The sequence below is a fragment of the Pan troglodytes genome, chromosome 5, assembly GCF_028858775.2.
Source record: "Pan troglodytes isolate AG18354 chromosome 5, NHGRI_mPanTro3-v2.0_pri, whole genome shotgun sequence".
Classification (NCBI taxonomy): Eukaryota; Metazoa; Chordata; class Mammalia; order Primates; family Hominidae; genus Pan; species Pan troglodytes.
The window spans coordinates 29389036-29411368 of NC_072403.2; the positions used below are offsets into that span (position 1 = coordinate 29389036).

General features: G+C 38.1%; 1 long non-coding RNA gene across 1 annotated transcript in view; it reads left to right on the forward strand.

Annotated features, from left to right (window-relative positions):
* LOC107975264 (uncharacterized) overlaps positions 1–22333 on the forward strand; it is a 65034-nt gene that overhangs the window by 19988 nt on the left and 22713 nt on the right. The window contains exon 2 of the long non-coding RNA XR_001718677.4: positions 5638–5700. This is a non-coding gene — a long non-coding RNA (uncharacterized LOC107975264). The remainder of the gene's footprint in view (positions 1–5637; positions 5701–22333) is intronic.

Consider the following 22333-nt stretch of genomic DNA (forward strand, 5'->3'; position numbering starts at 1 on the left):
TTGCTTTTCAGCTGTATAAATTTCTTCTCTATTTTTAAAGATTAAATACACCAGGAAGAAAATATGATTTCACACTTTGACTATCCATATTATCATCAATCTCTGAAAACTCCTCCTTACTATACGTGTAACTCAAATCTCTCAGATAGCATATTTTTTTGCATTTCTTCCAGTTCCACAGAATAGCTAGCCACCATCATCAATTAGCTAACATTGTGTATTTTTTGAAGCTATTATGAAACCACTTTTTAATCACCTCACTTTCAAACTAAGTAATCCCAATTCCTTTAACCTGTCCTCAAAGGTCCCATTTTACAACTCTTTAATCATCTCTGTGGCTCTTCTCTGGGTTCTCTACAAGTTCCCCATATCCCTAAGAGGCTTTGGAGCCCAAAACTCAGTAATAATTTGTCTTTCTTTCATCTGTTGTCATGTGGTGGCAGTTGTGGTTTTGGCTTCTCCTATGACCTAGATTGTAGACAATTTGAGGATAAACATTATGTTCTTTGCTTATGAAGCATTTCTGTTGATCGTAATTTCCTACAGAATTAGGTATATCACGGATGCTTACTCATTTGTTTTTTCTTCTGTTTTGTTTTGTTTACTGTAGCAGTCTCATTATCATTGAGTATAAAAGAAGCACCTCATGGCTTTTGTGTTACATAAACTTATTTATGTACTTTGAACCCCTTTCTTATTTTGATCTGCCATATAAAAGTCAAATGTCCATTCTGCTGAGGAGGCTCTCAACACAAGTTCTATAGAATTTATCAGTTTTCAATTAAGACTTTAGGTTTTTTATTTGTCTTTCAGTAAACTAAAGGGAAAACAAGATATTTGTTAGTAAATTTTTGCCAATTTCTTTTCAAATTGGAAATGTGTGATTTTATCAATTCAAACTGTGACGAAGACGGGGAAAAAAAGTCAAAACATTAATTTCTCTTTTATTTAAACACACTTGTACTAAAACTGAGTATGCGAAACACATGGAAAAAACCAGCACACACCAAGGAGAAGCATTTCTTAATCTGGGGTAAAGAGCTAAGGAAGAAATAGGAAGCCTATTGAGCATGGAATCTAGACTATTAAAGTAATAGTAATAAATCATTGAAAATAAAATGATGACCAATGTACTATAGAGTTGAATAAAGAGTTTTCCCTAGAGAGAAATTTGGAGGACTGGACAAAAACAAACAAACAAAACAATTGTCTTACATTAAAGGCAAAAAAATAGTAATATTTCATACAACCTAAATTACTTATTAAAAGTACTTTCAAAACACATTCATAGAAGGCAGAACTTTGTTGATCTGTCAAGAATTTTTTAGATTCTGAGTTGGACGTCAAGGCCATACCTTTATTGAATTTATTCATTAAACATTTATGTATTGAGTACCCATGATAAAACAGGGACTATTCTACATTTTAGAAATTTAGCAAGAAATAAAACAAACAAAATCTCTGCCCTCATGGAAGTTAAATTCTACTTATAGAATAAGTAAATAAAGAAGAAAATAGATAACTAACTAGTAGGTTGCATGTACCAAATGGAGAGAAAAAGATAAAGCAGGTAGAGAATGCCAGGGAGAGGCAGATTGTTGTTTTTACAGAGGATGGTCAGGAAAGGTCTCTCCGACATGATGCCATATTAGCAGAGAACTGCAGGAAGTAAGAAACTGAATCTTCTCAATCTTTGGGAAAAGGAATTTTCTAGTGTAAGTACAAAAACTAGGAGGCTAGAGCACATTTGGTATGTTCAAGAAACATCAAGGAAGGCAGTATGACTTCAGAACAAACAATAAGAGAGAGAGGGAGACAGAGAGACAGAGAGAGAAGAGAGAGAGGAGAGATAGTGAGGGCCAGATCAGATCATGTAAGATCCTTTAAACCTCTGGTCATCACTTTAGTTTATATTCTCAGTGAGATGGGAAGCCATTTGAGGACTTTTAGGCCAAGGATGGATATAATCTCTCTTAACTTTCAAAATGATCACTTTGGCAACAGTATGGGTAATGGACTATATGGCAGCCAAGTGTGAAAGTATTGAAATCAATTAAGGCTATTGTAAGTCTAAACAAGAGGTAATGGTCCAAACTGCAGTGTGAACAGTAGAGAAGTTGAGAAGTAATCAGATTCTGGAAGAGCTGATAGGATTTTCTAATGGGTTAAATAAAGATGTGAGAGGAAGAGCAGAATCAGGATGATTCTAGTTTTAGACTTGACCCACTAAAAGAATGAAGATGCAAAAGAGAGAATAGTAGTCCTTTCTTTGCCAAAAATCAGCTCTGCATAGCTGTGTCTATTTTGTTCCATTGATCTATGTGTCCGTCCCTCTACCAGGACCACTCTGTTTGGATTACCGTAGACACAAAATCACATTGGGTTTGTGATTTCTCCAACCTTATCGTTTTGAAAATTGCTTTAGTAATTCTATGTATTTTGCCTTTCCATACTCATTTTAGAATGAGCTTGTCAAAAAATCATGCTGGGATTGTGTTGGCAATTGCATTAAATCTATAGATCCATTTGGTGAATATTGCTGTCTTTACTATGTTGATTACTCCAATCCCTGACTACAGTATGTCTCTCCATTTATTTAGGTCTTTAATTTTATAAATCAGCATTGTTTGGATTTTACTAAATACATCCTATGCATGCTTTCTTAGATTTACACCTAAGTATTTCTCTTTTGGGGGAATTATTCTAAATGATATTTATTTTTACTGTCAGTTTTTAATTACTCATTGCTAGAATATAGAATTATAATTGTCAATTAAGTTGTGACAGATTAATTTCTTTCTGATTCGTATGCCTTTTCTTTTTTTTCATTTTTCTTTTTCTTTTGCCTTATTGTGCTGGGTGGCATTCCAGTAATATGTTGAATATGAATGGTAGAAGTGGACATTCTTGAATTGTTCCCCATCTTAGGAAGGAAGCATTCACTCTTCCACCATTAGGTGTGATACTATGATGTTATCTGTAGGCTTTTTTTTTTTTTTTGGAAATGCTTTGATGAGACTGACGATATTCTCTTTCTCTTCTAGTTTACAGAGAGATTGTATCATGAATGGGATTAAAGCTTGTCAAATACTTTTTTCTGCATCAAACAGTGTAATCACGTGCCTTTGCTTGTTTTGATTTTTAATTTGTAGAATACTTCGATTTTTAAAATATGGATTAAGCCTTGCATTACTGGAATAAGGGAATAAAGTCCACTTAGTTTTAGTGTATTACTCTTCTTATATGTTGTTAGATTTGATTTGCTAGTACTGTATTGGGAATGTTTGTGTCTATGCTCATGGGGGATATTGTTCTGTACTTTTCCTACGGTAACTGTCTTTGGTTTTGGTATCAGAGTAATGCTGACCTTATAATATGAACTGGGAGTCTTCCCCTCCTCTTCTGTTTTCTGAAAGAAGTTGTATAAGATTAATATTAGTCTTTCTTTAAATATTTGGCATGCTTATATTTTAAAAAATCATGTTGACAGAATTAATTGAGGTGTATATGCAAAGTAGAATCAGGAAGGAGGCCACTGAAGTTATTTTCATGAGAGATAAAGCTGTCTTGGCTAAGTAGATAATTATAGGGATGTAAATAGACAATTATGTAACATATATATACACACACAAATATGTTTGTGTGTGTGTGTGTATATATATATATATATATATATATATATATATAAATATGTATACTGGGTAGCATTCCAGTAATATGTAGAATATGAATAGAAGTGGACATTCTTGAATTGTTCCCTGTCTTAGGAAGGAAACATTCAGTCATCCACCATTAGGTGTGATAGTATGATGTTATCTGCTATCTGTAGGGTGGTTTTTTTTTTTTGAAAAGCTTTTATGAGACTGAGGATATTCTCTTCCTCTTCTAGTTTACAGAGATGTATTTACAAATACATGTCGATTTGTATGTGTGTATACACACACACATGTAATTCCTAGGACACTTTCTGATGCATAACAGATAGTCAATCAATGTAGTTTTCTTTTTCATTTCCCCTAAGCTTAATTTTCCCCAGAAAATATAGATATAAATCAGAGTAACTCTTTAGATCAGAGGCAGCCAAACTATAGCCTGTGGGCTACCTGCTTCTTTTTGTAAATACATTTTTTGGGGTCACAGCCATGCCATTTTATACAGGTTGCCCATGGCTGCTTTTGTGCCACAACAACCAAGGTCGAGCAGTTGCAGTAGATATCATATGGCCTGCAAGCCTTCGATATTTACAATCTGACAGAGTACCAACCCTGTTTTTGCAAAGCCTCAGGCTGTGGATGATGTAATAATAGTAACATGCAACAGCTTTTAGCAGATATTATCCCACAGAATAAAAGGCAACATCCTTACGATTTCCTACAATGATCTACAACAACCTGCTACTCCACTCTCTCCCTGCCTTAATATCTCTCTGACTTCATCGCTTCTAACTCCCCCATCACCTACTCCTTGTCAGCTTTCTTATTCTTCTTCAAAAATTTAGACACACTTCCTTTTTGGGATCTTTCTTTGGAGATATCCTCTGTCCAGAATTTTCTTCCTTCAAACGTTCCCAAGGGTCATCTCTCATTTCCTTCCTTTTTTTTTTTTGCTCAAATCTCTCCACCCAACTCCACATTTTAGGAAAAAAACAATGTGGAGGTACTTCTCATCTCCCCAAGATCCTCTTCTGTTCAGCCAGATGTTTCCTGTATAAATGTTTGGATCTGCCTGTTCATTTTGGTGGGTGTTCTTGCCTTCTTCTCCCACCACCCATGCCACCTTTTCACTCTGCCCCTGGCCTCCAGCCCACGGAGGACTACCTGGGGGTGAGGTTCCTGGGCCCTCCCTCTCCTGCCTTTCTTCTTTCTGTTGGTCATCACTTCAGCTTGCTGTATTGCTTTTTAATATTGCACCAAAAGTTTTTTTAGATAAAATTTAAAAAAAGGAAAAGGAAAAAAATTGGTTACAATTTGGTTCTTCTAAAGATATCACATTGTTTCTCTTTCTTAAGTGAAGTCCACCTTGACCACTCTATTTTTATTAGATTCAGGGAACTCTAAACTAATCCCTAAAACTTTAGGAATTCCCAAATCCCTAACAATTTTTCAAAAACCCTTTAACGTAAGCCAGGTGCGGTGGCTCATGCCTGTAATCCTAGCACTTTGGGAGGCTGAGGCAGGCAGATTGCCTGAGCTCAGGAGTTCAAGACCAGCCTGGGCAACATGGTGAAACCTCATCTCCACTAAAATACAAAAAATTAGCCAGGCATGGTGGCATGCACCTGTAGTCCCAGCTACTTGGGAGGCTGAGGCAGGAGAATTTCTTGAACCCGGAAGGTGGAGGTTGCAGTGAGCCAAGATTGCGTCACTGCACTCCAGCCTGGAATAGAGCAAGACTCTGTCTCCAAAAAAAAAATAAATAAATAAATAAACAAAAAAACTATGTACATCAATGCCCAGATTTTGTCATGCCCCAGTATAAATCTAGCGATTTCAATTTGTTTAAACTTCCCCTTTGCTGTACATAACCAAAATTCTGCAAGTAGTTCAAAACCACTCAAATATAAGTTGATGTTAGTGAGAAAATAATTGTTATGGTCTTGATTTTCTTTTCAAGTCATCTTTTCTAAAACTCTTCTAGTGGCAGCTCTAAATATCAGTTGGACTGGTACTGAAGAAAAAACAGGACAAAAAGGCCAGAAGGGTAAGTGCTATCTTTTTTGTACCAAAGGACTATTCTTTCTTACGAGGCCTGAGACCTTGTTTGCCCACTGTAACAATTAACTTTCCTCCTCAAAAACTACTACATTAGGAAAAATATCACCTTCTACCCCAGCTCATCCCTGAATTCTATGATGTTTCTTTCTGAGAATGCCAGCTGAGTGATGACAAGAAGGGAGAATGGAAGATTTGAGAAAAATAAATCATGATTTCATTATCTCAGTTTGGACCTTAAGTTCAGGAGGGCATTGTTAATGTTTCCTGATTTCACCAAACCACCTGTTACCATGTCAGCTTCAAAAACGGATAGAGTGAAACGTATTGCTTCCATGGGGAGATCACATTTTCCATGACCTAGTGTATTCGGCTTAAGTCGCATTTTAAAATGTTCAGCGAAACATGGCATTTAAAAATCCTGACCCATTTAAGAAAGAGAAACACTGTGATTTCTTCAGAAGAACCACATTGTCCAAAGCAGGACACAGTGAACAGGTTTTCTTCAGCCAGTCTATGTAAACTAACTTGTACTTCTGGAGAAAGAAAATGAGAAGAAAACAGAGAAGCTGGTTGCCAGGGTAACCATGTCCTGATTGGAAAAGAGGAGGTCATGGGGTTTGATATAATTGAAGTAACCCAGCCTGTAGCTGTATTTTCTCCCTCACCTGCTTGAATCAAGGGGAAGGCAAAGTCAGAGAAGAGCTGGAAGGTTATTATTTAAAGTAGGATAATGTGCAGCAGGAGGTCAAGTATTCTTTTTGAAGAGTTGTATGGATAGGTAAAATAATATAATAATCCCTTATATATTAGCATGAGCACATTGCAACTTACAAACATTTCAGAGCCCGCAGCCCCCTCAGTTGCTAAATTCACCCACATCTTCCAGCGCTCCTTCTCCAAAAGCTCTTCTACCTGGTCCGCTTCAAAGTGAAGTCATAACTCCTTTTCTTACATTTCTCGCATATTCTCCCTTCTCTTCCATTCCCACCTTCATTTACTACACTCAGAGCTTGCTTTATCAATTCCAGTCTGGATTTTGGCAGCAGATTACTGTCTGGTTTCCCTGATTCCAGGTCCCTTTGCACACCAACTGCAATCTCTCTCCTCCATTTCCATTAGGTTAAAATGAAATTAGGTAACATATATGAAGTGTCTAGCATGGAGTTAAATAAATGCTATTCCTTATTTTTTACAATTCAGTTTAGCAAACTTATCAGACAGCATTTCCTGCAACAAGACCAGTCACTGCTTTGAATAACTATACAACATTCATATGTATATATGAACACACACACACACACACACACACACACACAACATATTACTTTATACGCACATATATAGACAGAGGGCAACAGAGGCTGTTCAACAGAAATCCATTGATTAACCTCAAGGGATTTGGATTCTCTGAAACGTATGCATCCATACAGGTACTTTTGCTTTGAAACATGAATATCCCCCATTCTCCCAAGCCCAGCTTCAGTTTCCAACCCTAACTAGAACTCCTAGTTCCAATCTCAGCCCGAGCACTCACCCCACAACTCAACCCCAGCTCTGAATCTGGAATCCCAGGTGGTGTCCTCCGTTGTCAATAGAGTTCTGTTCAGCATTCACAGGTCTCTCCATGCAGCCTTGCCCACCTCACCAACCTAATTTCAAATTGTTCAAGATCCATCTCCATGTTCCTGTGCTGGTGACCTTCCCCTAGCCCTGAGGAGATGGGTCTTCCTGCTCCCTTTCCTCATACCCAGTCTATTCTTTGAAGGTGACCTCCAGCTTCTCCCATCCCATGGAAAATTCTCTGACTGTAGTTCACCCTGATTCTGCCTTTTTTCTCTGGAAACAATTTACCACCCATGCTAGGAGTATAATATTGTTGTATATACACAGGCAAGAGGGCATGGGACACTATCTAATTAACCAAGCAATTGGGATTGAAGTGTGAGAAAGTGAGTAAAGATGGAAAGCTAAGAGGAGAAGCCTGAGTGATTATTTGCTTGAGGCTTGTAAACCCACTATTGACTTACTTGGTGGCTAGCCTAGGCCAGAGAAAACTCACTGTGCATGTGGAGCTCCATATGGAATCAAGCAGCTAAGAAGCACTGAAAGTTTTCTCTGTGCCAAGAACTGAGGTAAGCATTTTATCTATATAGTATCATGTAAACCTCATGGCAACCCCATTAAATGCTATTGTTATACTATCTTTATACCAGTTAATCAGATGAGAACTCAAGTCTGAAATAATAGCTTAAGCAATGTCATATGTGTAGTAAGTGCTGGGGTCAGGACTAAAATCTTATTTTGCATGACTTCAGAATCTATGCTTTTGATTCTGGATCCTGTTTATGCACCTCTTTGGGCTGTATAAATGATGACAGCACTGCTTTCCATTCATCAATTTTTTTTTTATAAATTCAATCATTGACAGATTTAATTGTCCTAAAAATACTTTCATGCAGAGGTGTCTAACCAATGTCCTGAGCTGCCTGTTTAGGGGCTACCTGATTCATACTGACTTTGGTGATAAGTTTGTGTCCATTGTCCTCCACAGAAGGCCTTTTTGCCATCTTCTATTATCTCCAATTCCATTCTTATTAAATAGGGACATCTCTTCCTGCAGGTTTTGCTTTTACAGTATTTTGTGAATATGAAGGATTCTGTTATTTTCAATCATTTCTGATCTACTGATCCTGGATGCAAAGAAAGAGCCAAAGGAATTGATGTCAATAAAACTGAGGTCAATCTAGAAGTGTTCAGTGTTCATAGTACATGGTAATTGCCATAAAATCCTCAGTGCTCACAAGAATACTTTAAGAAATCTCCAAATTAAAATTGAAGAAAAGATAGAGACTAAGTTGGGAAATATTATAAAAGGCAAGATGAGAGAACTTGTGTGCTTTTGTTTTGTTTATGTTAATATTACATATAAACCTAGGTAGAAAATACAGCCCCTCTGAGCTAGGATGAAGGCATCAAGAACTTCCCCTTTCAGCAGCCCTCAAGGGAGGGACATGAAGTGGGGAGGATCTGCTTGGCAGGGGTAACAGTTTTATTACTGACACTGTTAGAATGGCTGGTGCATGGTCATAATAAAAACCAGACCTATTTTAGTGAGGTTTACTGTCATTTTAAAATTATCTACAGACAATGTACCTCCTTATTGCCTGTACTGGGGTGTCCCACTCCTCCCAACCTCCCCACCATATGCCACTGCCCATGTAATGCTAGAAGAGGTCAGGACCTCAATATCATGTCCCATGATTACTTGAGCAAGCCAGTCTACATCTTCTGTATAACACAGGAGAACCCAAGGGTGACACATAAACAATGGGCCCACTATGGATGACAAAGATATGGAATTCTACAATATTTAACATATAATAAGTTTTAAAAACATTTAGAAATAATTTTCCATTAGAATTTCTACAGTAAACATTCTAAGATTTCAGTATTTTCTTCTGAGTCACACTAATTATTGAGTCTGCTTTACTCTGGACATTGGAATATATGGTAACATTATTGGCGAGGGGTAGAAGGCAAGGAGCAGTTGTCACCGGGAAAGCTTAATTGTATATTTCTCTTAGTGGAATGATTTAGAGAGTTTAGGAAAAGAGCATGCGAATATAGCAACCTCCCTACCGTATACACTGTTTCTGATCAAAATTAATGAGTTGTGATCAAGTCAGATAAATGAATAGCTAACTAATTTTTTTTTAAAGTTCTTCATTGTTCCCTCCAAGTTGGAAAATGCATCTACTTAAGTACACCAACACAATCCAAGAAACTGTCAGCAGGGATTATCAGGGCAGCCTCTTAAGATTTGACCCATTGCCCAGGAGTCCACACATGACCTTGATCTCCCTGGTCAAACAATGTCTATAAATAATGCACTAAGCATTTTCACATGTGGGGTGAGCAACATTCTTCATATTTGCTCATGAATTCACATTGCTTCTTATGACGCTGCTTCAGTTTTCTGTGTAGTTACCTTTAAAAGGTTGATTACATGCTTTCCTTTAAAATGAGAGCATTGTGTCTGTGAATTTCAATATAAAGCCTAGGGCTGTGAACTGGAAGAGGAAAAAAAATAATAACATTCCAGTAACATCAAGTTAAATGTTTGATGAGTTTGTTTTGATAAAAACAGTTTATGTTTTTACTACTTTACATGTAAAATGAATGATTGCCAATCAGAATAGAGCCATTTTTTTGCATCTCGTTCTTAGATGGTTCTCAGTAGGGCATTCTGGAAGTCTGGATTAGCTGTCCAAGAATATTTTACAGAAGCTAAATTTGTCTCCTTCCAAATCATCTGCAAACCTCCAGGTTTACACAAACACAATGAAAAGGGTTCTTCATTGTATTAGGAGCTTTTGAGTTGGTTTTGTTTTCCTTCCAGTTATTCTACTCCCTGTTAGTGGGCAATATACATAGGGCTGTGAGCTTTCATCTGACCATCTCCGTCTAGAAAATCCAGGTTAATGTTGCATAAAAGCATAGCCAATCTGCTGGAAGAAACATAGGATTTCAGAAAAGAATAAGCTAATGGCATGACTGAATTCTTTTCTTTTCTCAGAAATACACTTTTACCTTACCACTTAAGCTTAGACTTTTGGCTCTAACAAATTTTCTTTTGTAATGAAACTATATCTATCTGAAAAACAACCATAACAAACAAAGAAACAAAACAGAGACTGGCCCCCGTACCCGCTACACACAAAAAAACTCACAATGCCTGAATTTTCTATATCATTTAACACATTTTTTTCATTACCAGCTTTAATTGTATATCAGCTTTTCTGAATGAACCTTGTACAAAACGAAGGGATTTTATTTGCATGTTTTATTCCATATTGCTATGGACAAGAAAAGATTGTAATGGGGGAGGGAAGATGTAAAATGGACTCTTCAAACTGGGGTATTACTGCCATCTAGTGTGATGCACTGTAACCCAGAGGGGAAGGAAAAGATGATCTGTGAGACAATCCAATCTGAAATTGTAGGAGTTTGAGGGAGGGAAGAGAGCACTTCTCTGAAGAAATATCCACCACCCTCCCACATTCACCATGTAATGAATTCTTTCTCTACAAAAGCATTAGTATGTGGTCAAACAATACAAAGCAGTCTGTTTTGCCAAGCAAAATGGAGAAACCCTGGTCAATTCTAAAAGCAAGTTCTTTATGAGAAGGCACGTCCCAACTGTAAAGGTTGTTAAACAGCAGGAATGATTTATTCAAAGGAGGGATGGCCATATCCTTTGAAAACAGTCCAGATAGCCATATGTCTACTGCTTTCTGTAAGGACAGTCACGTTTGCACAGAGACAGGCAGACAGTCTTGATGGCATCTTTGTTCCCTTTCAAGCTTTCTGATTATATATAACAAAAATAATATTTGTTATTTATGCCCGTAAGTGGTTCATAATATATGTGTTGCCCACAGAAATATTATATTACTGAAGCCCCACCATGTAGGATTGTAAAAATTAAACCTAATCACAAACATGGGGCAAGATACATGAAATTCTAGCCCAATACATGTATTTATTTTTGCTTCACATGGCACAAGATATATATAGATATATTACATATCTATATATAAGGACGGAGCGATGAGGGGAGTAGTATCTTCTTTCTGTAACCCTCCATAGTCCTCCTCCCCTGCCAAAGTTTTGTTTGGTTCTGGCACAGATTCAGTGAGGTATTAGCTGGTACCTTTGTAGCTAATAGCCAGCACTGATTCTTCCATTCACCATAGGACAATTCTTCAATTCTTTATTTCACTAACTATAACTCCCACTACCCCCACTAACATACGCGCATTATCATTCCCATCCTGCGGGGGTTTGTGATTTTAGAAGCTAAGGACTTTGGTGCCCTGGTTATATTTGAAATCTGTGACTTTAAAAGCTCAAAAGGCAGAAACCTGCAGGGATAATGAGAGCTAATTTGAAGAATCATAAGTATAAAATCTAAGCTCAGAGGAATTTCAAGTCATTACCTATGTCAAAGTAACCTAGAACTGCAGGCTATTTTTGCTGGTTTCAAAAGTGACCTGTAGCCCCAGGTGTCTTGAATTAAAAAAAAAAAAAAAATCACTCTGTCCTATCCTGGGCTCAGGACACATTGAAGGAGTAAGTGCATTGCCAGCCAGGCACCAGGTAGAGAAAATGGAACTAGGAGGAAGTGCCAACATCATAGCCCAGGCTGGCAGAATTTCCAGCTTCTCAGGAAATCTTTTGGACAGAAAAGTGTTAATGGGCTAGAGTAGGTTTCTCAGGTTTTTGTAGCCATCTGTGTTTGAGAGGGGACTTCTGGTAAACTTTCTGCTGGTGTTCTCTTTGCCTGTGCACAAGAAAAGCAATAGTGGGAGGTTAATGCATATTTTATCACATTCATACAAATTGGGGATCAGATTTAACTGGTTCTACATATTATTTTCAGGAGCAAAATAAGGATTAAGCTCCTTTTCACTGGGCAAGGAGAGAGAGGCACAGAGAACTGTTAAGTCTCAGGTCCATGCAATCTAAGGACCTGCTCTTTGTTTAGAAATAAGTGTGCCGCAGAGTTGAATATAAAGGCAAATCTATTAATTCATCATTAAACATAGATCAGGAATCAATAACATTTTCATCCTAGCTATGGCAGGATTAAAGTCTGCTTGCCTCATTAGAGACCACAGAATTGAAAACTGAGCTTGCATAAAAACATTTCACCCCTCCTTTCTCTTCCACCAAAGTCTGAACTCCCCAGCCTCCTCACCTCATTTTTTCCTGCTGCTCTGTATTTGTCTGTTTGCATCTGACATGAATAATGCTGCAACCTGGAGAACATGCAGCCCTCTGGTAAGGCACTCACCCAGCTTTTCTAGGATTAATCACAGACTAAAACACTAAATAACATACTGATATATTAACTCCATTAAAATCTAATTCAGTGGCAATAACTTTTAGAAAGCCAACAAAGGGCTTATGAAGAACAAAGTGAGAAAAGACCAAAAAAGGTAAATCAGTGCTCTAACTGAAAGTAAATCAGAATCAAAGACAAGAGTATGAATTAAAAGAGGCCCAGATGGAGTCCAAATCTGTACTACAAACTCATATATTCTTGCAAGATTTATCCTTGAATCCATATATAAGTGTAATCAAATAATATTGATGTGCTCTCAGCTGATGAGAGGCTTTCAAATGTTAGGACATCCTGTTCAAAAGAGCTAGGCAATGTAATGTTGCCAAAGGGATTTCATGTTTGCTTTCAAAGACTCCTATTCATGAGTTTCATTGTGGATATTCATTAATCCATTCCTTTAAATCTTTCTACATGAAGGACGCTCTTCTAGATCAGTGCATAAAGGAATGAAGAAATCAGGCTATATCCAGGTATCCAAGAACTTGCAGGGATAAAGAATACAGGGAATAGCACTGAAAAACACCCTAAAGCAGCAGAGAACAGGGTATTATTCATTTGAGAAGTACCAAGAGGAGACGACGTGAAGATAGAAGAAGAAGGCCCTCTGCAAGCCCAGGAGAGAGGCCCAGAACGGATCCTTCCCTCACAGCCCTCAGCAGGAGCCAGCCCTACCCACACCTTGATCTTGGATTTCTAGCCTCCAGAACTGTGAGACAACACATTTCAATTGTGTAATTCACCCAGTTTGTGGTACGTTATTATGGCAGTCCTAGCAAAATACAGATTCTGGATCTGTATGATTGACTGGATCTGGTGTCTGATGCAAGAAATATGGACGAGATTTGTACCAGCAGCAAGGGAAATAGCATGCCAGGAGGCTGGAGCAGGATGAGCCAAGGACCTAGGTGGAAAGTCACTAGAGACTTCAGAGCACAGTATCCAGATGATCAGAGATACTGCCCACATCATCCCCAAAGGTGCCATTTATATGGCTTCAATCCCGATTTGATACAAAGTGGAAAACCTTCAATCCCAAATTGTTTTTCACTGGAAATTTGCCCTCAAATTTGGCAGAGTTTTGGACATGGATGAAAAAAAGAACTGGTGGAACAATCGAGATCTTTCTGAAAAGTTTTTTTCTCCCACATTGTATATGGCAGTTGGTTAGATTTAGTGAATGATAAGCTTTTAGATAAAAAATGGGAAACTAAGTAAGATAGGCAGCATTTGATTTCATTTAGCTGCTGTCTCTGTCTTAGCATGTCATCAAGAAACACAAATTAATACAGATTGAATGTAGCAAAATTGAAAGACTAGAAGACGAATATTGTACTTTTTCTTGAGCCCCACAAATTGCCTTGGGGGGTGTGTGTGTGTGTGTGTGTACACTTGCCTGGATTTTCCCTGGTCTGGTTAATTTAATCTGGGATACTCTCAAATCCTAGTTGGTAAATCTGCTGAACAATGCTGCAAAAGAGTGTCTGTGTGGACCCATAGATGACGATTCACATTCTCACCAGACTACTCACTAACATTGTGACTTTGGGCTACTTCTTTCTTCTGAACTTCAGTCACTTCATCAGTACAAGTGTGAATTTAAAATACTCGCCTTGCTTATCTTAAAACGTTATTGTGAGATCCAGGTGGTATTCAGTAATTGAGAATGTTTAGTAACAGCAAAAATATGATATCAATAAGAGGGCACTGGGCCACTACACTTTAAAAGCATATTAGAAATTGCTGCCACTTTCAGTTTTTGAGGATCAGTGCATTTTTATCTCCTTCTCGTTGATGGCATCAGAACCACTGGTTGTACTGACCTCGTGTTCTTCAACAAATGTTCTGATGTAAATAAAAAATATGATCTTGATACATAGAGTGCTCAAAGCTATTCAAGAGTAGATCCGTAGCTTTGGGTGAATACCAGAAAATTACATATTTGACTAGAGCAAAAGGAAACAAACAAAAAATCAGTGTTTTATACGCTCCTGAACATCAGTTACGTCACATCAGTCAGCAAGGAACCAGGTAATTTGCAGATTGGGTAAAACAAGTCTGGAATTTAGGACGTGAATCCACAAAAGGCATCTTAAAATATGCTTGTGAGGATCCTTTGAGACTTTGCTGAAAGTTATAGAAAAGTAAAGAAACAGATTACACTGAACATAGTAATGTTTATCTTGGCCTCTTTTTGACTCTACACTTCTCCCCTACTAATTCACTTGCCTTCTTTAGAAAGTTGGTGCCTTCCTGAGGTTTGTCAGAATTCAGGACATCGTAAATTCTCTTAGACAGTTCTTTCCTATTTATTTATTTATTTATTTATTTATTTATGACAGAGTCTTGCTACGTCACCCAGGCTGGAGTGCAGTGGCATGATCTCAGCTCACTGCAACCTGTCTCCCAGGTTCTAGCAATTCTCATGTCTCAGCCTCCTGAGTAGCTGGGATTACAGGCATGCGCCACCATGCCTGGATAATTTTTGTATTTTTAGTAGAGATGGGGTTTTGCCATGTTGACCAGGCTGGTCTCGAACTCCTGACCTGAGGTGATCTTCCTGCCTTGGCCTCCCAAAGTGCTAGGATTACAGGCGTGAGCCACTGCGCCCGGCCCGAATTCTTTCCTTTTAATCTGACAATTATGGCTTGAGAGTCTACTTTTGCAAAGCATCATGATAAGAAGTATTTAAAATGTGGAGCTGGAGGCCAGAGGAAGATGTGTATAAACACAAACATTTCTATGACATTTTCAATGTGTTTATTGTGCTCTAGGTCACATGCTAATACAATATTTGAGGACAGAAAATATCAGGACAATGTAGAGTGCCATGAAGCAACACAGACACTTTTTTTTTTTTTTTTAAGAGCATGATTTGGAAAAGAACTATTTGGGGCCAAATTGTGAATGGTCTGAGGGAGTTTGATTTCTTTCTTCTAACCAAGCCCACTGAAAGTCATTGACACAAAAGCTCATTTAACATTAAATGACACAAAAGCTCACTTAACATTAAATAAGCATATAAGTTGGTAGTCAAGGTTTCAAATGATAAGTCATGAGGATTTGCACCCAGAGAATGGCAGGAAAAAAGGAACACAAGAGAGCTACAACAGAGAGAATCAACATGGCTTATCAATCGAATAGATGTGACCATTGAATGCATGTGACATGAGAGGTGAAGGATCAGAGTAATTCCAGATGATGAACCCAAATGAAGGCAAATCTCAAGGAGAAAAGTTGGTGGGAGAAGCAGAACTAAGCACACCAGCTCTTTCTCAGAAAGGTTCTAATCAAGCGAGTGATTCTCCCAGAAAAGGAGGGGCAGAGAGAGGTCAATGGTATCAGTCTAATAGGAAGTTCTACCACCTGGAAATGGAAATGATGTGGTAGTTCCCCCTACCCCACATGGAAATTATAATATTTATTTGAAACAGATACAATGTAAAGAAGCAGGCCAAACCCAGATCCTTATCCTTCATGAACATTCAAACCTGTACCTCCCTCAGCTTCCCCCATCTTAGTTATCGTTATCTCCACACACACAAGCACTCAAGCCAGAGACCTAGAATTCATTCTTAGAATCCTGTGCTTCCATCCGCAGATACTGTTGATCTCATTTCAAAATTGCATCTTATCCATCTCCATGCCTCTATGAATGGCCCAGGTACAGACCATCATCATGTGTTACCTGCACTACTAGAGTAGCTTCCTAACTGGCCTTCTTGCTTCTCCACAAAACAGCAGGGGTGATTTTTAAAAATATAAATCAGATTGTGTCAGTCCCTTCTTAAAATCCTCCAGAGTGAGCCTCCAAATTCTAACCACAGCTCATCAGGAGTCAGGTCCTCTGGATCCAGCCCTCCCATGCTCTACCTTCGTCTCCTGCCATTCTCCCAGCTGCACACTGAGACACAGTGACACTGGCCTTCTTTCTCTTCTCAGTGCCAAGCTCCTCAGGCCTCAACAAGCTGGCACTTTCTACCCCTATTCCCTTGAATGCTTTGTCATGGGACTTTGAGAGGCTGGATCTGACTTATAATTTCAAGTCTCTGTTGAAATGTCATTTCCTCAGAGAAACCTTTTAGGCTTCACAATCTCTAGTAAGTCCTCTGTCTCACCGCTCACTCACTTTCCATATCACCTCGTCTTATTGTCTTTAAAGTATTTATCACTATGTTAAAGCATCTTGTTTATGGATGTGTTTATCATTCCTCATTTTCTCCTGTAGTCTCGCCCCACAGCAAATTAGAAGTTAATTTGCATGAGAGCAAGAGCCTTTGCTGTCCTGTTTTACATCGTTATCTCTTATGTGTTGATGCCTAAATGAAAAGAATGAAAGAAGATGGAGAGATCTGAGTACAACCATCAAGTGAAGGCATAACCAAGGGAGGCTTGAGCATACACATAGACAGAGGGGAGGAATCTTGTGGAATAGAAGAGGATAGAGACACAGAAGAGAGGATTCATTGGTGAAATGAAGCCTCATGCATGTTAATGGGTAAATAACTTGAGTAGAGATTTATCCCGGGAAGACAAAATCCAGTTCTTTCACTCAGCTAGGAAACACCCCTGCATCCCCTTAGGAATCTGCTCTCCTTTAGAAGCAATTATCTGACTTTGCTGTGGCTGAAAAACAACACTTTGGCCAAAAGGAAGTTTCTCATTGATCAACCCTATAGCTTTAGATGTCCCTGACACTGGCCCTCAAATTCTCAATGTCTGGTTAAGGACTAATCCGAGCAAAGAAGATGATTTCGTCTTAACATATGCACAGAGAACACCTGGGCAGGGCAGAGTTCCTTAGCTTAGTTGAGCTGTTAAATTTGGAGGTATGACTTTAATAAGGATTTTATAAGTAAACTTAAAAATTGTGTGGGCCAATCACCACCCTCTACCCAACCTATTTTACAAATGATGTGCAAAATTCAAGAGGTTGACTGAAACTCTTCCTCCCGATTTATGATTGAAGACTGTTCCCATTCCTCATGCCATGCAGAAAAAGCCAAAAACTTTGCTTTTGTCTATCCTTCTTCCTTCTCTGCCAAAGAAGGCATAAAAATGTGCTATAAGCTCGTGTTTGGGATGGGGGAAATTACTCCTGTGGAGGTCTCCGGAATGATGTGAGTATTTCACTTCAAATTCAGCCAAACCTGAGGAAATGCTTTGCCAAGTTTCTCGGGTCTCAGTCCTTTTTCTTGGTGCACTGAGTCACATTCTCTTTCCAAGTTTACCAAGAATACGTCCCCTAGTAAAGGCAGAAAACAATGGCAGGATGGTAAAGCCAATCTATCTGTATATGTAGTGCAGTAATAAAGCTCTCTGGTTCATTTTTCATGCTTAAACCACCTTTTAGAGTTTTCAAATACAGTGATTTCTCTTTGTTCTTAGCAGTTGAAGTTCTGCATATGATACAGCATTAAAACAAATCTTTCATACATTTCCTTTGTCACCTGCTCGGAATCTTTGGGAGATCAAGGCTTCTTTCTGAGCACTAGGAAGTGCCTCCTCTCTCTAAGGAAACACATCAAAGACAAAAGTCGCCTCCTCCACAAATAATGAAAGAAATCAGAATATAAGCCAAAACTGAAATGGGAATGTAGATGCTAAATGCATTAGTCACATGTTTGTTTTCAGAGCACCTCATTTCCTGTGGCTTCTTCTCCCATGACTGGTTTCCACAAGGTTGACTAAGACCAAAGAGTGACACCATAGTGTGATGTACTGGGCTGTCCCATTTGTCAACTTTCAATTGCTCATGAAAAAAGAGAGTTAACTCCTTCACCACTGCCTCCTCTTTTCTCTTCCTACCCTTCTCAGAATACAAGAATTTCTTATTATCTTAGAGATCCTTGCTGCTGCTTTCTTGTGACGTTTTGTCTACTAGAATCTGATTGAAAAGTGCTACTGTTCCTCCTCCCATTTTATCCCCCAGAAAACTGGCAGTCTTGACACTTTTCTGACATTTCCAAACAGCTCAGGCTCTTCCTGCCAACTCCCAGTAGCTCTCTAAACCTTTTTAATCCCATAGAACGCAAACTAATCTACTGAGAGAAAGGCACCAGGCCTGGTCTGGCAGCTGAAGCTAGGAATGTCAGAGTGGGGAAAATGATAAATACACCTGCCGCAGAGAAAGGGAGAGACACAGCCAGGCTCAGCAACACAATAAGGTTATTTAATGTACAGAGATAGGCAGGACACTCTCCAGTACCCTCGAGTGCAAATTGCATGGAGGTGATTTGTTCAGAAATAGAAATGACAGCTATTAACAATGTGCACAGTCTCGAGGTGGCTGTGTTAGGGAAGACACAGAGATAAGGGGCAGAAATCCACCTGTGTCCCCTCAGACCACTCTCAGTTTTCCTCTGTTTGTTCCAGGGTTACTGAAGTCAGTAGCACCTTGGGATCTACATCTCCATGCTGTGGAAGGAGGGGAATGGCTGCCTCCTAGATGGGAACCACTGGATTAAGTTAATATCAGGCCGCTCCAGAAGCAACGAAGTGACTTTGAGTAAAAGTATCTTTCTGTGCTCTCAACTCATCTCTGATCAGGAGTGGTGTGCTGGGCAAAGCATTGAGTTCAGAGTTAAATTTGAATTGGAATATTGTGAAAACATTTCTACCATCTTGTTTTTTGAGACTAGGTCTCACTTTATCATTTAGGCTGGAGTGCAGTGGGGTGATCTCGGCTCACTCCAACCTTGACCTCCCAGGTTTAAGCTATCCTCCTGCTCAGCCCCCCAACTGGCTGTGACTACAGGTGCACAACATCCCTCCCAGCTAATTTTTTGTATTTTTTTGTAAAGACGGAGTTTCACCATGTTGCCCAGTCTGGTCTCAAACTTCTGAGCTCAAGCCATCCTCCCGCCTCAGCCTCCCAAACTGCTAGGATTAAAAGTGTAAGCCACTGCACCCAGCCATCTACCATCTTTCTTTTTCTTTGAGTCCATGACACCAGGTCTATGGCCTGATGTGTCCACCTAATGAAGATATGGACACATGCTTTTAAGTGCACCTGAAGAAGGGCAAGCAGGCACACACAGACACAGAACTACAAGCCTCTGCTTTTGAATTAGAGACAGTATATCTACAGATAGGAACTTGGAAAAGAGCTAAGGAAAAAAAAATCACAGGTTAAACTAAATAGAGGTTTTCAGGGTTGCCATAACCAAATTTTTCTAAGATTATAAACTCCTAGAGGGCAGAGACCATATCGCTTTATTTAATTTTAAACCAGAAAGCATGAAACTATGCAGAGTTAAGTAGTTGAGAAGTTATTTGGATGACAATGACAGTAATGACAAGATAGCTGAAACTGTTAAGCCCAAATGAAATTATGGCTTAAGCAATTTAATCATTTTCTTGGAGCAAAATGAGATTGGTTGATACATAAATGTATAATGACAGACTGAATACTGGAAACTAGACTGTCAGGCACCGCAGGAATATTGAACTTAAGTAAAAAGCCAGTCTTTCCTCTCCCAACAACAGAGACAGATCAAATAGTGACTAGACCCTCAGATGAAACCAGAGATTCCATATCTTTCTCCTTCTTTTCTTGCAAAAGGAATATGACCAAAATTTTATCAATTTTACCTAGTTAAAAAATAATGTATCCTAATATCAATTGTTAAAAAATAATGTAGCCTAACGCATCAATTACCTTTCAAAATATTGGCCTTAAAGAACCTAGTTTTTCAAAGTACAACCCGAATTCCTATATTTTCTCATGAAAAAATTATATTGCTTCACGTGTAAACAGTATAATTGCAAGCTATGCTGAAGCTTACACTATAACCTTAAAGAAGTTGACTTTACAGAAAATTTTCTAATAATATCAATATTAGTCATAGATACATTTTTCACTTGATAATTTTTCTTTGACATAAAGGTCAATATTTTTCAATGCTGTAGTCATCAATTTCAAAGGAAATATTTGTGTGCTGCTTCCTGTTTCTGTTCTAAGCAACCAATGGGCCGACACAGCAGCTGGCTATGACGTCAACACAAACTAACATCTGATGCAGTATATTAGCAATTACCACAGATTCTAGAACCAGGCATTGGTGAGTTTTGGTCAATGCTCGGAGAACAGGCAATTGAGCTCTTTACAGAGCTTTCCATTTTTTAGTTCTTTCTAGAGATAGGTTTTGCTGGAAAAAAAACAAGTCATACTGACTTCATGAAAGAGGGAAAGAAAATCTTAAGTATGTGAGTATTTATAGAATCTTTAATATGCGTCTCTACATATGGTCTATGTGTATATGCATGTGAGAAAAGATTCCTGGTGTTTCTCAAGTTAGTCTAGGTTTTGAGAGTTTCTAAAAACAAGAAGACCGATCTTGAGAATTAAACAAAAAGTACTATCTTATTATAAAATTCTATTCTCTATTATCCAGAAATCCATTATATAATACACAGAACTCTGCCTTCATCAAATCTATAGAACAGTCTATGGAATTCTATCTCCAAAGATGAATCTGTGAGGTTTCAAAGGCATTGTGTCAGAATTATATAAAACATTTGCTGAAAAAATATCAGGGAGTTCATCAAACTTAACCAGTTATTCAGCACTTAAAAAGCACCCAGAATACCTAAACTAACCCTTAAAAATCAAATTATATCAAAATGTTTTAGAATTGTCATAACCTCAGGTACATGTCTAATGAGACAATATTGAAATATCCAAATAACACATACTAACCTTAAATAAATCGATCTCAGTAATATTATTTAAAAATTAACCAGAAAAACATACCCTTCACTCTAGGTCATCTGGAGAGCTCAGTAGCCTTCTTCTTACTGAGATAAATTTTCAGAAGTCATTAATAACAATCTCTTATCTAACTGAGAAGGATACGACTTTTACTGCAAGGAATGATATGTGCTCCAGAAACGCAAAACAGACATTAGGAGTATCAAACACTTACTTTTGAGTTATGAATAAATAACATATTTTTGAAAAGAATGCATTATGATTCACTTACCTGTTACTTTAGCTTCATATTTACTGCAGACTCCATAAATTTTGACTGCAGTTTCACTGGAGTGTTGCTGGTCAGTGAAATCTGTGAAAAAGCACAGAGCAAACAATCATGAGACAAAGTAATATTTTAATAGAGTAATGCCTTATTTTAACAACAAAAAGTTTAACTATAAACTTATTTATTCATATGAACAATAAAATCACTCCTCTTGTACAGGATAAAAGTCTGTTAAGTAAAAGCAACAATTCATATAAACTGATGAGAATTGACAAAAATTTGGTCTCACAATGTCCACTGCAATAAGCAAGGATTATATGGTTTGGGTCGAAGTTCACATACTTAAACACAAGCATATGAAACTTGAGATGATGCTGATGTAGTCGATTAAGTTTAGTCTGGTATCAGTCATTAAGAAAACATATTATCTTTACTAACATATTATAGAAAGCAACAATAACCATCTGTATAAAATTCATAATTTTATAAGATCCAGAACATAATGATAATCATTTTCTGTTTAAGACACAGGTCAGTAATTCAAAGACTGTTTCCATATCCAGATAATATCACTGTAGCTGCAATTATTTGCCTTGGCCATTACCTGAGTTCCGACCTAGGATTATTAATCCTTTATTTACTCTCCATAAATGTTATTTTAAATGTACAAGAGACCATTTTCAAGCTTTTAATTAGAACACGTCCCACTGTTACTTCTCAAGTGTGGTTCCTCA